We start from the raw sequence: 14,543 nt of genomic DNA on the forward strand, positions 1-14,543 counted from the left end.
ACCCAGGATAGAAAGAATGCTAGGCCACTGAGGCAGGAATGAGTAGGGGAGGGTTGGGGGGGGGAGGAACCATCATAGAGCCAGGGGAAGGGAGGAGGGAATAGGGGACTTGTGGAGGGGAAACTGGGAGGGGGGATAACATTTAAAATGTAAATAAATAAAATAAGCAATAAAAAGGGAATCATTTGGTCTACCAAAATTTGCCATTAAAAATGAATTGTCAGACCTGAAATAGAGAGACCTGTATTCAATACTTAGGTCTTTTGAAAGACCATACACTCAAGTAGCAAAAGGTCTAAAAAGTCAACAATAAAAAACACTTCAATTTATAAAAAGTAAGCCAGAGATTTGAACACATTGACCGCACAGAATGAAGAAATGGCTTAAAAGTACCTGAAAGGTCCTGAACGTCATCAGGGAAGTGTCAATGGGTGTCACAGTAAGATGTCATTGCTCACCAATCATGATAGCTAAATTAAATAGCAAGGGGTAACAGCAAATGTAGCGAATGTCAGCGTAAGCAAAATGAATGTCGGCAAAGCTGAACCGGAAACAACTGCAAGCTCCACACATTGCTGGTAGAATTTAAAATGGTGCAATCAGTGTAGAAAAATTAGAGGCTTATGTAAAACTAACCACAAATCTACTTAAAACACCCTCTTTCTCTTCCTGTATATTTACTCAGAGAAAGAGAGAGACGGAGACAGAGATGAGTTCACAGAAGTTCGGTTCTTTAATGAAATTGATTTTGTGTTCACCTGAGCACACATGCATGCGTGCGTGCGTGCGTGTGCACCCGAGCATGTGTATGTGTGTGTGTGTGTATATGTGTGTGTGTGTGTGTGTGTGTGTGTACATATGCACACGCCACACTATATGTGGAGATTAGAAGACAATTTTTAAGAGTCAATTTTCGGGGTTGGGGATTTAGCTCAGTGGTAGAGCGCTTGCCTAGCAAGTGCAAGACCCTGGGTTCAGTCCCCAGCTCCGGGGAAAAAAAAGAAAAAAGAAAGAAAGAAAGAAAAAAGAGAAAAAGCGTCAATTCTCTTTACTATGTAAGTTTGGAGGGTTGAATTCAGGTCATAAAACCCTAGGGGCAAGTCCCTTTACCCGCTGTGTATCTTGGTAGCCCCCTAGAAGTTTTGGTCATAGCTCCAGACTGTAGAAAGAAAGAAAGAAAGAAAGAAAGAAAGAAAGAAAGAAAGAAAGAAAGGAAGGAAGGAAGGAAGGAAGGAAGGAAGGAAGGAAGGAAGGAAGGAAGGGGGAAAAGGATATATTTATAAAAGAGAATAAAGACATATGTGTTTATTTTCCCCTGCTGTGACCAAGTATTTGCAGATAAGTTAGAGGAGGAAAGATTTATTTAGACTCATGTTTCAGAGACTTCGGTCCATGACTGGCCCCCAACAATGCTTCCAGACCTATAATCAATCACACATGTATAGGATTCTCTTAGATGATACAGAAGGTTTACATATTGATTTAAATGTCAAACACACATACACACATGTATATTACACACACTTTGCATATATAATATATTTGTAATTGCCATATATACGCATATAATTTTCAGATTTCACCAAACTAGAGGGATTTAGATATCTTACATATAAATTATTTTACTATTTAAACGTTACCTTATTAAACTATTTTTAATGATCTGTAATTCATGAAAACATTTTTTTAAAAAAATCTTCCAGTGGAAGAATGGAAGGTGGTAGGATTTTGACAAAAGTCAGTTGGAGCCCTTGCTGTCTGACCAAAGGAGCGCAAACCTTCAGTGCCATTTAGGAAAGATGCCACATTCACTCTTCAGGTCCTGGGTGAGAGTCCCTGGACTGCTGGAGCAGAAGAACCAGTGGGATTCATCAACCGAAGCACACGTTCTGCTTGTTTGTAAAGTCACACACAGGCCAACAACTGCTGCTTACTTGGGTCCTGGTTCCTGTCAGGCCACATGCTTTCTCTGGGAGATTCCCCTGTCCACACTTCCAAGAGTGATGCTCCACCAGCTGTTTGAGGCCATGAGCAACCACAAAGAATTGTTTATACGTAGGCCACTGATACTTTCTCTTCCTGGATAGTTTTGTTCGAGGGCATGAGCAAGCAGAGATCACTTGTAGTGAAACCCAAGCATTCGTAAGCGATGAGTTGACACGCCAGTGTGGAGTGGGTGGGGCGAGGAGTGGGGACAGCATTTCCCTCCTCTCATCAAGCAGAGTTACAATGTTCCATATTCTTTGATGTCTCCTTTCCCATAGAGGAAGTCCTTGGTACAAGTGAGGGAGGTAAGTTAGCTCGTGGGAAAAAAATGTCTCTTGGGTTGTGAGTGGTAAGTTGGCTCAGGCCCAAGAAATGTCCTCAAGGAGTGTGCCAATGAGAGATGAAGTCACTTGGCTCATTTTACCAGCTTCGGGATGGCGTCAAGACTTGACCAAGTCAGGCAACTGTATGAGGAAACAAATCGAAGGCAAGACTCTGTGGTGCTAGAGAGAGCTTCCTGCATGTAGCACAATAGGAGGCTGGCTCAAGGAAAAGGCTGGTGAGACCTTTCTACCTGAGGAGAGAAGCAAGGCCATGTGTAGTGAAGTGAACTCAGACTGAACATGAATTTCCAAGGCCTCAGCCTGACCAAGACACACAGTTCCCTGAGGCATACTAAAGTCCTGGCAGACCGTCAAATTATTATTCTTCAGTATTTATTTAGTTAAAAAAAATAACAGCTCTGTGTGTGTGTGTGTGTGTGTGTGTGTGTGTGTGTGTGTGTGTGTGTGTGTATGTAGAGGTGACCTTTCTTGAAGCCTAACACATGATGTACAGAAAAGAACATATAGCTGAAAAGATCCCGTAAAATTAGTACATCCATGTTCCCTGCACCTACACCAGGCAGAAGATCAGAATTCCCTTGGCTGCCTTCCATTCAATTAGTTTCTACTGCTAAATCTGTTTTGTTTTTTGGGGTTTTTTTGGTTTTTTGTTTGTTTGTTTTGGTTTTGTTTTGTTTTTTTGTTTTTCTGAGACAGAGTTTTTCCGTGTAGCCCTTGTTGTCTTGTAGCCTACTCTGTAGTCTAGGCTAGCCTCGAACCCAGAATTCTGCCTGCTTCTGCCTCTTGAGTCCTAGGACTAAAGGTGTGAGCCACCACCGCTCAGCTTATCTGTTTATTTTTGATTCACTCAGTACTAAAGCTCTTCATGTTCACAGGTTACTAAATAAGCTTTTAAGCCACTAAGAGCTGCCTCGCACATGGCTGGTTTCGTTTTTCTGTAGCCAGGGAGGAATCCTTACTCAAAATTTTAATTTGAAGACAGTAGCAAGTACGGACTATAAACCATTGTCCCCTAGGTACAGCAGTGTGTCACCATTTATCTGATTTCAGAATGCCAAGCTGCTTGCTCCTGCTGTGAAGGACCGTCAAGTGGCTGGACATAGAGGGTGGCAGACTCTCATTGTCCCTAATAACACACTGAAGTCTCCCCTCCTTGTTTATGGGAGAGAGAACCACAGACTTCTCGGCGAAGCCGGAGGTTGTGGGTACTGCAGAAACCTATAATTTAGTGTCATCTCCACTAGGCATGGAACTGCACACTGTGTCCATAAGGTTTGTACTCTGAAGTCCAAGAGCAAAGCCGGCCTGTGTGGTTTCTTCCATTTGTCACAACTTAATCTCCACATCTGACCTTTGTCCCTTTCAGTTTCTCTTTGACATGTACAGATTGCTGACATCATTATTATACTTCAGGACCATTTCGAAGTAACATGAGCATCTTTTAAATGCAAGCGTTAGTATGGCAGCATAACCAAGGTCACTACATACTCGACATGAAGGAAGTGTTATTCAATGAGGCTACTTTGAATAGAGCTGAATGGAGATTTTATTATATTCAGAATGGCAAGCAATGCAAAACTTAGGAAGGGTCTGTGTCTGTGATTTTCTGCTTAGCGCTTTCAGACCGTGGTTGCCTGTGGCTAAATGAATCCATGGAAAGAGAAGAACAGGGATGGTGGGATGTTACTGTGTCTGTGTCAAGAGTAAAGAACAGACGTTGCTAGGATTAAAAGGGGTGCTTTTAATTCTATTCAAGAGCATTGTGTACTTTAACAGATGTAGAACGAACCTCCTCTTTGCTAGTAATAAGAAGAATTGTGGTGGCTAAGTTAACAGGCCCTTTCCTCTGGTTCCTAACAGGGAGCATGTTAGTATCATTTATTTCTGACTGGCAACCCAGAAAGATGCCCAGTCTGTTATTAGATATGTGTGTCACAAAAGTCTTTTTCATCCTGTAGCTTGACAAACCTTGTTGTCTTCTATCTGAAGCCTCCCAAGACTCTCAGTTCCTATTTGTAGATGAGTCTAATGTCAAGGACAGGAAAGATTCCAAGCATTCTCCTTTCAACATGGCGGAGGGATTGTCAGTTCAGTTAACAGACGTATTTAAAGCGTGCATTCCAGCTGCTGAGGACACAGAGAGATAGAACCTGGTCTATCTTGTAAAAGAGTGCACTGTCAAGCAAGATACAGACAAGTAAGCAAATACTGGGGTGGAGACACAAAGCCCTTGGCTTTGAGGAGCGCAAGGAGGGCCTCCCTTGCATGAAAGAAAACGTTTGAAAAGAAACTTGCTCCAGAAATAAGAGTTCACCAGCAGACTCATGAAAAACAAAACAATAAGAAGAAAAGCCCTACAGAAGTAGCATTTAAAAAAAACACAGAATAAATTTACAGCAAAGTTGCGAAATGGCTGGCATTAGTGTATTTTCAATTATAACAAGACACCCATGTCTGTGCCATGTGAACGTTTGCTGAAGAAGAGTAGGCCTGGGATTCATCACTGCTGGATCTTAATTTCTGCGACTTGGGACTGGAACTCTTCAGTTTGGCGATCTTTCTAGGTGATCCCGTTATACTTGAAACTTTAGGAATGGTGCTCCACGGTCATAATACAAATAGGAGGTACGGACAGAAGATGGACGGAAAACCAGGAGTGAGGTAGTGGCACTTGGGGAAGGGTTTCTAGGATGTCCAGGAGCCTGTATCTGGAGTTTATATGGAATATTAATCTCCACCATCATACCATGTGGTAGACATTACCGTCTATGTGTTATGGATGAATAGACAAAGACCCACGAAGCCAACTAGCTTACAAATGACACCATGGTGACAGATCTATGATTGAATCCAGGTGTGTCGGAACACGACACAGCAGCCACTATTTTAGCCACCTTGTCCAGCATCCCTGTATTAGCTGTTCTGGGTTTGTTTGTTTGTTTGTTTTGATTATGAGCATGAGCTCTGTCCACTGAGTGCTCCCACTTGGTTTGCTTGGCTCTCGTTCTCCACAGGGGAACTGAGCCTTTTGTGTTCCTTACTGGAGGGTCAGCAATGCCATGTGAACTCCAGTCCCAGGACTTCAGTCCAGCAGTCCTCGGATAGAGATTTGACTCTGGCTCCTGTGATCACCTAGTTTCTGGCCATACCCTCCTTTGGTTCCATGGTCTTGCTAGTTGACAGGCTTTGTAAACAGCTGATAGTCTCAGTTAGGTGAATTTTCAGAGAACCTGGACTATGGCCCTTCTCTTTAATATGTTTTGAGGACAAACCAGTTAAGAATCAGTCTTACTGGGGGCTGGGGATTTAGCTCAGTGGTAGAGCGCTTACCTAGGAAGCGCAAGGCCCTGGGTTCGGTCCCCAGCTCCGAAAAAAAAAAAGAACCCCCCCAAAAAAAAGAATCAGTCTTACTGCATTTGGATACATGTGGACTGTGTAAAACCATTGTGAACTTCAGAAGCCATGTCTCTTGCTCAGTCTGTCTTTATCCATATTCTAGAAATAAAAGTATTGCTGGTGTGATGGTACATGGACGTTAATGTCTGGATGGGAGAATTTTGTTTTTCTGGGTTTACACTAGACAGATGACCAAAATTTTAGAATCGAAACTATGAACTATGAGTTTTCTTTGTAAATGCTTTCATGTGTTTTGATGGGAAGAAAATTTAGAAAGCCAGTTGTCTCTTCTTGTGTGGTATTTTTCTAATCTCTTCATGGTATGAATGAACCAAATTACAATTGTTCGAATGCCAAATAGGCATTTATAGAAATGGAATAACCTGTAATTTGTCAGAAATTCAGAATTCTTTACCTTTAATATTGTGGGAGGAATATTGTTGTTGTTGTTGTTGTTTGACGAAAGATAGTTCAGGCTGACTAGAATCTTGCCATCCTCCTGCCTCAACCTAGAATTACAATCATGTACCCTTGTGTCCCACTATCAGACATAGAAAATAATTCAGAAACAATTTCAGCCTATGAATTTGCATACTTCAGGTACAATTTTGCTAACTGGACTACTTTAATATTTTTAGTTTAAGAAAAGTTCTCAAATCTTTTCTGACTCATCAGGATTAAATATAGTAGATGTATAAACTTTGATTGTATATAGGCATAGGCTTCTTAAATATATTCTGGCTCACACAATGAATAAGCTACCATCATTTTTGTTAAGTATTCAAATTGATAAAAACTATACATTGTGGTTAACTAATTTGAGTTCTACTGACAATGTACCATCAGGAGTAATTATGATTTGCTGTGTATCAGCTTGAAGGCAGTTTACAAGATCTTTAAGAAAATTCAACCTTGGGCTGGTAGTTAAGTCAATGCTAGATTGCTCTCCAGATACACAGAAATAATTATTAATATGTGTCTGCAATTTTAAGGAAATATGCTATAGAGGAACTACATGGGCACAGAATATTGTAACAACTTCCCAGTGGCAACTTTTATTGTTGTTGTTAATCTGGTTGCTTTTTTTCATATTTACTTGTGAGATTTTCAAGAAAGAGTTTCGGAAAACTAGCTCTGTGTTAAATACATAGCATCCCTCATCCATGAGCAGTTGGTTTTTCTCCTAATGAAAGTCAGAGAAAAGCGGTTTCTTTGACTTTTGTGCAATCTGCCAGGATGAGAAATGCGTGGTCCTTTTGCAGAAGAGCATGCTGCAGTGGGTAGGAAGCTTATTGTGCCTTCATTCACTGGCGCTGATGTACTACACGCTGCATGGCTGGCAGATAACAGATGTGGGCTTCTCACCGTCCCAGATGCTGGAAGTCCAAGAGCAAGGTGAAGAAGGGCCGCTGTCTGGTGAATGACTGGCTCGCTGATTCCTAGATTCTGCCTGCTCTCTGTCTACTCCTAGGTCCTGGCAGGAGACAGTTCTCTGGGCTCTCCTCAGAGAAACGCTCCACCGTGACCTCATCAACACCCCCACAAAATTCCTTTTGCCTGATACCCACATATTGATCATTGAATTTTAACATAGGGGTCTATTTGGAGAACACAGGCATGCTGACCACAGCAGCATTCCCAAATATATAAAAGAATTTTCTTCCTTAAGAAGGGGCTGAACTCTTTAATCATACTGGCTACCATTTTGCCATTTTAACTCTTCCGTGGTTGTGGGGAAATAGGTAGTCAAGCTCAGCTTTTACCCGACATATCACCTTAGCTTAATAAGTGTCAAATCTCATGACAATTTTAACTTTTCCTTCTTGAGATTTATTATTATTATTATTATTATTATTAGTAGTAGTAGTAGTAGTAGTAGTAGTAATAGTAGTAGTAATAGTAGTAGTAGTAGTAGTAGTAGTAGTAGTAGTAGTAGTGGTAGTAGTAGTAGTATCATTATCATTATTATGTGTATAGAGGGGCACACATAAGTAGGACTCTGCTCTCTCCTTCCACCATGGGTTCAGAGGATTGGACTCAGGTTTTCAGACTTGAGTGGCAAGTGCTTTTACTTGCTGAGCCATCCCCTCAGACTTTAAGATCACACCTAATGACATCTTTTATACCTAAAACTATCTCTGAATGTCTCTAGTGTCCTTAGAGAATTAGGAGACTTATTTGGCTTCTCTTAGGGAAAAATAGGTACAGAGAAAATGTCATTCATCTCATAGGGTATCTATGGGCAAAGTTCCCAGAGAATTTTCAATGCCACCACTGCCCAAGGTGCCTAAGTATTCATCCCAATGCTAGGTCTGCCTTTCCTCTGCAAACAACACTATATAGCGATCTCCCTTAGCTGTGGGGAACATTGCCAGAGTCCTGGATGATGCCTGTAGTCAAGCATTACCAAGACCCTCGATTTAATGCCTTTTCTATCTCAGTCGGTGTTTCTCAAGTTCAGTGATCATAAATTTTGCACTCCGAAATATAATAGCAAACTGAGCACAGGTGTCTTTCTCTTTCCCCCACAGTCTCATCAGCATAGCACTCGTTATGTACACCACAAGTATCAAGACCAGAAGACAGGGCCAAAGTCCCTGGAAGTGGAGTTACAGGCATGAACTGCCATGTGGGTGCTTGGAACCAAATCAAGATCCTTTGCAAGAGCAGTAAGCTCTCTTACGCACCGAGCCATCCCTCCAAGTCTCCGAGAGTAATGCTTGTTTTGTTTCCTCAATTGAAAGTACCAGTTCTTCCTTGAAAATAGAAGATTGCTATGTCTGGGACTGCTTTATAGATTTTGCTTTATGGTCTTGTTTTGTGTGCCATGGGAACAACCGGCTTTTCTTGTTGGCTCCATTATACTTACATTGAGCTGTCAACTTACTCTCACTAGTAATAAATTAACCATGGCTGGGCCACACCTTTCCCTACCCCGATTGTTTTCATTTTTCTCTGATGCATCTGAGGGAGGTGTTGGGAATCAGCTGCTGGGTAAGACCTCTTGATCTTCAAGATAGAAAAGTTACTTCATAGCCCTGGCCAAAAGGACTAGGCAGACACTCTGGGTTCAGGCTTCTTGTGATGGTGTCAGTTAGAAGCTGAGACCATACAATAGGCCAAGTCAATGTGTTTTCAGGCTTCTGGCTGAGGAGCAAATGAGTGCGCAGGGCTGCTAACTCATGACTGAGTGGAAGAAGAATTCATCACTTAGGAAGAAATAGCTGACACAGTGTTGTGGTGTTTGTTTGGAACACGCTCATTCTAATATCCTGTGTTCCAGATCTTAAGCTACTATAAATCCCAGCAACTTAATAACTGAAATGAGGTATTCGTAAGTGATATATTCCTTTCTCTGCCTGGGACTCCTCTGGATTTGGGGAAGTCTTGAGAATTTTGTTTTTAATTTTCATAGCAATATAATTCTTTGTGTAAGTTTGGTAAGGATCTGTCTTTCTTGTTGCTGTGACTTAATTGGACATTGTGGTTTTATAACTAGTAACTAAGGACATTATCTGTGATGTAACACTTGAGAGTGTTTAGTTACTCAGATAGAACCGGAAACTTTTACAGAAGTCAGATTTGCTTTAGGGAGATGAAACTTCAAGGCAAACAGACCTGATTTCTAGCTTAGGCCCTCAGCCTCAAACCAGAATATGAGGATCACCTGTTGGCCAAGCCAGCATCATGTGATATTAGGGGATCCAGAGTGGATTTCTTTTCTAAAGTTATAGCTAATACAGGTACAATCTAGTGTGAGATTTTAGCTTATCTTTCCACCATTATATATTCTAGTCTGAAATTCCTTGTGAGAGTTTCTAAATAGCTAGCCCAAAAAGCTTACCTGTTAAATTATCAGTCTTACCATGCCTGATTAAATGCCTCTGTGAAATCAGCAACACTCTTATTTTCCAATGACTCTAGTAATAGTGGCAAAGATAATATTTTTGATTCAAAGTGTATGACCACAGAAAGTCTATGCCTTATCAGAAACTAATCATCAGGTGTACACTCTTCTAGGCTATCCAATGGTCATTCTACTTAATGTTTTGCAGAATTCTTTTTCAGCGGCACACAACGAATGAACATAATGAACATGCAAACTCTGTTAGCTAGTGAAATTTTAATCGACTGCCTCCTCAGCTGTGGGAAAACCAGTTTTGGTACCTATCTGTCAACTGGATAGGATCTTGTCGTGATCCCAAGTTGCCAAACCTTATCTGACTTTCAATCCTTCCAGTTCCACTCGAGGTTTAACCTTAATCCTTCAAACTGGCATTTCTAATTTTTCTCTCTGCCACTTGACCTAGTTCCTAGATTCCTATGGGAACTCTAGGTCATATCTCACCTCAGATCCAATCTTATTTTTTTTTTCCTGGAAAGGCACTACAGGGTTTAGCCTTACTTCTAGCACTTCAAGGACTCATGGTTGTTGTCTCCTGTGAATCTACTTACAAAGGGTCAGCAAGAAAGAAGCCTTGTACACAGAGTCTCCAAAGACACTGATGATTCAGCCCAAGAGCTCCAGGAACCTCATCTCGAAGTTCTATAGTTCTAACAGAAAAGGGAGTTCCTTGGCACAGAACCATTCTGGCAAGGAAGAAGGTATTCTGAAGACAGACAGACACTTACTTTGGCTGTCAGACAGTAGAAAAAAAATCATCCCTAAGGAATTAAAATCTCCCCTTCCCAGAAATCCACATAGATGGGGAGGGAATGGCTGAAGCTCTGGCCCCAGCCAAGGGGGAGAATTCCCTCTCAGGAAGGGATTTGACATAGTTCTGACAAGTTATCCAGGTGACCATCCAGAACAGACTGAGTGGAGATACTGGTGAGTCATTAATGAGGGAGGACTGTGCCTCCCTCATGGCTACTTAATTGCACAAATCTCTTGTGTTCTATCAAACCTAAACTCCGTCTAAGCACCCTGGACTTTGAGGACCACCTAAGGGTTTTATTCCCAATGTGGCCACATTGAAAAAAATTATCTTCATCTTCTCTTTACTCTTCAGGATCTAGCATATTGGGGAGGGGTTCAGAAACAGGTTTGTTGTGGTTTCCAGGATCCACTAAGCAAGTACCACAGAGACCTCTAAGAATCCACTGGACTGCTTGCCCTCAGTATTAGATTCCCAACTTTGCTTTTGCTTATATCTTTATAGTAATGCTTCCTTCCCATGAAAGCTTGCTTGATTACTTCCTTTTTTCCTTTTGCTTTCTTTCTCTTTCTCTCTCTCTCTCTCTCTCTCTCTCTCTCTCTCTCTCTTTCTCCCTCCCTCCCTCCCTCCCTTTCTTCCTTCCTTTCTTCCTTCCTTCCTTCCTTCCTCCCTCCCTCCCTCCCTCCCTCCCTTCCTCCCTTCCTTCCTTCCTTCCTTCCTTCCTTCCTTCCTTCCTTCCTTTCTTCTGACTCCTTGGTTTTCTGACACAGAGTTTCTCTATGTAGTCTTGGCTGTCCTGGAACTCACTCTGTAATGCAGGCTGGTCTCAAACCCAGAGTCCTGCCTGCCTCTGCCTCTCGAATGCTAGGATTAAAGGCATGCACCATCATCACTTATGCCCAGCTGCATCCTTCTCATAAGGTGTCCTGACTACTAAACCCTGAAACACTGACTTTTGCCATCACCATTGCCACACAGATGATATACCTGTTTTAGCTGTAACAACATCACTTTTCTGAGAAACTATTCAGAGACCTTCCTTATTTCACACTGCTCAGGAGGTTCATGCGTATCCTGGAATGCTTCAGGGCTGAATGAAACATTCTTCTTGAGCATAAAAAGAGGACTGAGTTTTATCCAAGCACCATGTTCCTCAAAAAATCACCTACTTTTTGTGTTCTAAAAATGGTCAAGTTGAAGAGGTTCAGCGTGCTCCTACCATTCCCCTCTATGTGTTCACCGTGATTGGAGAAGGCTGTATCTCTCCTTCCTCGGGATTCCTGAAGACTCATGGATGGCTCCCCATGAATCCACCTTAGTAAAAGTCCAGGTCCCCTTTCTCTTCATGAGACATTCTTCATTAATAGTCACTATTCTTGCTGTAACTGTCTGAATAAAATTATCTTCTTAATTGTCCAGTATACTTTGTCTTTCGTCCAACAATGATCACTAGCTAGAGCAAAATGAACAAGTCTTTAGGGACCAAACCAGAAACCAATCCCCATAGCCATACCTATTGCTAATCATACCTTAGCAAACTGCCCAGGCCCAAAGGGTAACCAAGTTTGTGTGTAAATTAAGCCCTTCATTCCCCTAACTTACATTAAGAATTCTAAATCTGTTTGTGACCGTGGTGGAGGTTTTGAGTATTAAATAATTTTACTTTTGATTAAGAACAGACTTTTACATATTTTATAGTGCTGGGTAGAAATCAAGTTTAAAAAAAAATCCCCCAAATTTAGTTAAACTAAATTTGTTGGAAATGCTTTCATTTTATTAAAAAAATTACAAAAAGAGGGGCGGCACAGGTCTTCCTGGTTGCTGCCGCTGCAGAGAGCCCGTGGGCAGCACCCCACGAGCGAACCTGAGCCTCGGGACCACAGGTAAGACCAAATTTTCTGCTGCAAGAAAGCTGCCTGGTGAACTCAAGACACAGGCCCACAGGAACAGCTGAAGACCTGTAGAGAGGAAAAACTACACACCCGAAAGCAGAACACTCTGTCCCCATAACTGACTGAAAGAGAGGAAAACAGGTCTACAGCACTCCTGACACACAGGCTTATAGGACAGTCTAGCCACTGTCAGAAATAGCAGAACAAAGTAACACTAGAGATAATCTGATGGCGAGAGGCAAGCGCAGGAACCCAAGCAACAGAAACCAAGACTACATGCCATCATCGGAGCCCAATTCTCCCACCAAAACAAACATGGAATATCCAAACACACCAGAAAAGCAAGATCTAGTTTCAAAATCATATTTGATCATGATGCTGGAGGACTTCAAGAAAGACATGAACACACTTAGGGAAGCACAGGAAAACATTAATAAACAAGTAAAAGCCTACAGAGAGGAATCGCAAAAATCCCTGAAAGAATTCCAGGAAAACACAATCAAACAGTTGAAGGAATTAAAAATGGAAATAGAAGCAATCAAGAAAGAACACATGGAAACAACCCTGGATATAGAAAACCAAAAGAAGAGACAAGGAGCTGTAGATACAAGCTTCACCAACAGAATACAAGAGATGGAAGAGAGAATCTCAGGAGCAGAAGATTCCATAGAAATCATTGACTCAACTGTCAAAGATAATGTAAAGCGGAAAAAGCTACTGGTCCAAAACATACAGGAAATCCAGGACTCAATGAGAAGATCAAACCTAAGGATAATAGGTATAGAAGAGAGTGAAGACTCCCAGCTCAAAGGACCAGTAAATATCTTCAACAAAATCATAGAAGAAAACTTCCCTAACCTAAAAAAAGAGATACCCATAGACATACAAGAAGCCTACAGAACTCCAAATAGATTGGACCAGAAAAGAAACACCTCCCGTCACATAATTGTCAAAACACCAAACGCACAAAATAAAGAAAGAATATTAAAAGCAGTAAGGGAAAAAGGTCAAGTAACATATAAAGGGAGACCTATCAGAATCACACCAGACTTCTCGCCAGAAACTGTGAAGGCCAGAAGATCCTGGACTGATGTCATACAGACCCTAAGAGAACACAAATGCCAACCCAGGTTACTGTATCCAGCAAAACTCTCAATTAACATTGATGGAGAAACCAAGATATTCCATGACAAAACCAAATTTACACAATATCTTTCTACAAATCCAGCACTACAAAGGATAATAAATGGTAAAGCCCAACATAAGGAGGCAAGCTATACCCTAGAAGAAGCAAGAAACTAATCGTCTTGGCAACAAAACAAAGAGAATGAAAGCACACAAACATAACCTCACATCCAAATATGAATATAACAGGAAGCAATAATCACTATTCCTTAATATCTCTCAATATCAATGGCCTCAACTCCCCAATAAAAAGACATAGATTAACAAACTGGATACGCAATGAGGACCCTGCATTCTGCTGCCTACAGGAAACACACCTCAGAGACAAAGACAGACACTACCTCAGAGTGAAAGGCTGGAAAACAACTTTCCAAGCAAATGGTCAGAAGAAGCAAGCTGGAGTAGCCATTCTAATATCAAATAAAATCAATTTCCAACTAAAAGTCATCAAAAAAGATAAGGAAGGACACTTCATATTCATCAAAGGAAAAATCCACCAAGATGAACTCTCAATCCTAAATATCTATGCCCCAAATACAAGGGCACCTACATACGTAAAAGAAACCTTACTAAAGCTCAAAACACACATTGCACCTCACACAATAATAGTGGGAGACTTCAACACCCCACTCTCATCAATGGACAGATCATGGAAACAGAAATTAAACAGTGATGTCGACAGACTAAGAGAAGTCATGAGCCAAATGGACTTAACGGATATTTATAGAACATTCTATCCTAAAGCAAAAGGATATACCTTCTTCTCAGCTCCTCATGGTACTTTCTCCAAAATTGACCATATAATTGGTCAAAAAACGGGCCTCAACAGGTACAGAAAGATAGAGATAATCCCATGCGTGGTATCGGACCACCACGGCCTAAAACTGGTCTTCAATAACAATAAGGGAAGAATGCCCACGTATACGTGGAAATTGAACAATGCTCTACTCAATGATAACCTGGTCAAGGAAGAAATAAAGAAAGAAATTAAAAACTTTTTAGAATTTAATGAAAATGAAGATACAACATACCCAAACTTATGGGACACAATGAAAGCTGTGCTAAGAGGAAAACTCATAGCG

Source organism: Rattus norvegicus, chromosome 17 (assembly GCF_021556685.1).
Source record: "Rattus norvegicus strain SHRSP/BbbUtx chromosome 17, alternate assembly SHRSP_T2T, whole genome shotgun sequence".
NCBI lineage: Eukaryota > Metazoa > Chordata > Mammalia > Rodentia > Muridae > Rattus > Rattus norvegicus.